The sequence below is a fragment of the Oryx dammah genome, unplaced genomic scaffold, assembly GCF_014754425.2.
Source record: "Oryx dammah isolate SB20612 unplaced genomic scaffold, SCBI_Odam_1.1 HiC_scaffold_4142, whole genome shotgun sequence".
NCBI classification, from domain to species: Eukaryota; Metazoa; Chordata; class Mammalia; order Artiodactyla; family Bovidae; genus Oryx; species Oryx dammah.
In genome coordinates, this window is record NW_024074106.1 from 1 (window position 1) to 3425 (window position 3425).

The window sequence follows — 3425 nt, forward strand, 5'->3', positions numbered from 1 at the left end:
CATCGGCATCAGACACAGCATCCTTGTTCATTTCCAATCCCTTCTTCCCAGCTTGGAAGCTGCTAACCAGTCTCCCAGGCCAGGAGAATCCTGCTCAGGTTGGCTTCTAGATCTTTCCAGAGTCCCACCTGGATGGCAGCCTTGGAGCCCAATGCTATGTTAATCTATTTTGTGGTTCCTCAATGTCGCCCCACCTTGGAGTCATGCTGGGTTGGGGTCTCCATCCTCACCGAGGAAGCGTCACATGTGAAGGCAAAAATGGGTGGAGGGGATTCATAACAGTCCCTACTCCCATGTCATCCTGTCCCCATGGCCTTGCTCTCACCCCTGGCTCCTCCCTCTTCACCCCTGAAGCTGCCCTCCTCTGGGTGGGCTGTGTCCCCTCAGACAGCATCTCCTTCCACTGATGGCTGAGGGGAGGTGAGGCCAGGGTCTCCTTTGTCCCAGAGCCCTGAGTTTGGGTCCTGGAATCCCATCCAGAGACCTGGCTGACCTGCTGGGCTGTAGAACAAAGTGCTCAAACCCATGGCTTTTTTATTTTTATCTTGGATTTCCACTGCTACGCTTTCAACCTTAGGGAAGACACTTGACTCCTGGTTTTCCCATCTGTAGTACAGGGATAGCACGACAATAAACAGTTCCTTTCTGAAAATCCTTGGAGTCAGATATTCTCCAGAATTCAGAATTTTTCGGTTTTGACAGGTGACATGATACATATACTCTATAGCATATGACACCCCACTGGGGTCTGAAAGCACTTTGTGATCAAACACATTACTGCTTCACCAAATGGACTTTTGAACTTTTACACTAAGTGGAATAAGAAAGAAGGAAGAAAGTTTAGTCCCTCAGTCGTGTCCTACTCTTTGTGACCCCATGGACCATAGCCTACCAGGCTCCTCCATCCGTGGGATTTTCCCAGGCAAGAGTACTGGAGTTAGTTACGATTTCCTTCTCCAGAGGATATTCCCGACCCAGGGATCAAACCGGGGTCTCCCACATTGTAGGCAGACGCTTTACCATCTGAGCCATCAGGGAAGTCCAAACAAAACTATAAATGGTCTCCTGCCCGTTCAGCACAGAATTTGTAGTAAACAATTTTTTTTAATTCTTTTTCTAACTTGAAGGTTTGTGATTGTAGAAAAAGACCACAGTATACTGTATTTCTGTAGATATTGACATGCAGCAAAAAGACAAAAATGTTGGTGGGTTGAGGCCAGATCCAACCCAGCTGTGAGATGAGACAAGTCTCCTGACAAGGCCATAGGTGATCGGTGGGTCAGTCATTCTGGAGCGGCTGTGCTCTTACCTGAGTGTCTGAGCCACTGGTTCAGACTCCACAGATCCCGAGCCTCAGCCCTCACAGGGCCTGATCCTTTTCTGATCATCTCACTTAATCCACCTTCAGATCTGGATCTTTCTCTGAGGAGTCCTAAGTGAAGACCACTGCATACTGGTGACTCTAACCTGCCAGACCTTCACAACACCATGTCCACCAGGGGGAGAATCCCTGACCAAGAAGATGTGGACACCCTGTGCTGCCTCCTCCGCCTCTTGCAGGCAATCTCCATGTGTGTGGCCTTCTCCGTGGTGGCCAGCATGGGCAACGAGAGGGGGCCTATAGGTAACTGGTGCCTAGCCATCTGGTGCCTCTGTTTCACCGTGACCGTCTTCATCTCTATGTTCGAGTGCGTCTACCACGACTGCATCTGTCCTTTTTTCTGGTACAAATTACCCATCACCTATGCCTGCTATGCGGCCCTCCTCTGCCTCTTGACCTCCATCATCTACCCTGTCCTCTACGTTCAGTACATGCCTGATGGTCCTTCCCGAGACCGGGCCATCACTGCTTCTGCATTCTCCTGCATCACGTGCGTGCTCTATGCCACAGATGTGGCCTGCACATGGAAATACTACAAGCTGAAGAATATCCCCTGCTATGTGCACACCTTACCAGGCCTGCTAAAGATTCTGGAGAGTGCTGTGGCCTGTGCCATCTTCGTCTTCCTCAGCAACACCTCCCTGTACCTGCACCATCCGGCCCTGAATTGATGCGTGACCGTGTACTCCATCTGCTTCGTCCAGGTAGCCGTGGCCATGCTGCTGAGGCTGAGTGGCTGGGAGAACAGACTGCCCCTTCCACTCCCCATTTTCCATCTGGGGCAGACCCTGCTCTCAGTCCTCCTCTATGTCAGCGCTCTGGTCCTCTGGCCACTCTACCAGTTTGATGAGAAGTTAGGTGGACAACCCCACTGGTACAGCGATATAAGCTGCTTTAATGAGCTCACCGACTATGGCTGCATCTGGGACCAGCGACTGGCTGTGGCCATCCTGACAGCCATCAACTTGCTGATTTACACAGCCGACCTGGTGTACTGGGTTCGCCAGCTTTCTGTAAGGACTGAGAACCAGCCCAGTACCCCTTAGTCCCTCCACCTACAGGGAGGGTCTTTACAGAGCTCTGTGTCCCCTGATGCCCTCTTCCTGGCTCCCTCTCCCTCCTCACGCCCTTCCCATTCATCTTGCTCTCTTTTCTGTTTCCTTCCCTCCATCTGCTCTGTCTCCTTCCTATCTTCCTTGGCTGCCCATGTCCTATTTTGCTTCTTTCTCTTGTTTCTCTCATCGTTTCTGCATTTTCTGCTTTTTGCCCCTTTTCTGGTCATCCTTGGTTTTCTCGTCTCCTGTGTCCTGACCACCTCTCCCCATCTTCCAATGCATCAGGACCTGAGACTCCTTCCTTCTCTGTTCACCACCCCCTCCCACCTCCTAAGGTGCTGACTCCATAGCACACAGCCCTCTGTGCAGCTGTTCACACCCTGGGCCTTGGGAGGGGCCTCATTGCCAAAGGGTGTTTGTCCCCCGGCTGCCTTAGTTGCTGTATGTTTCTGGGGGTGGGAGTGAGGGTGGGTAGCTAGGCATCGGGCTCCTTTCTCCCAATAGAAGGGAGTGTATAGTGTACCTCCTCTTTAAGTTAAAAAAAAAAAAATCCTGGACGTCACTGATTCCCAATGGGTGAGAGTCCTGAAGCAGAGATTTTGAATCCCTGGGCCCCACCGATGCTCAGCCTCACCTGAGATTGGCTGCAAAATTCTTCCTAGCTTACTATGTTAGGACCAAACTGGAGCCAGGACAGGCTCTAAGGGGCAGGCTAGGCCTGAGGTTTAGTCTCTAGGAAAGCTGAGGCACTGGGAACTCCCACAGGCAGTGTAGCTAGACCAATCAGAAAAATCCCTGTAGCCCACCCCCCCCCTGCCGCCAGCGCCAGACCCAAGCCAATCCAGATAGAGATGCGAGGTTTAAAAGTTCCGCGAGCGCGTACAGTTTAACCAATCAGCTATGCTGTTACAGAAACAAAGAACCGTCTGTATAAAAGTATATGTGATTCAGAGCTTGGGGCTCTTGTCGGATTCCACTGTGCTGGATGA

At 51.4% G+C, this 3425-nt stretch overlaps 1 pseudogene; it reads left to right on the plus strand.

Moving 5' to 3' along the window:
• Nucleotides 1-1488: 1488 nt before the first annotated feature.
• On the plus strand, nucleotides 1489-2506 carry LOC120859896 (annotated as a pseudogene).
• Nucleotides 2507-3425: the final 919 nt, after the last annotated feature.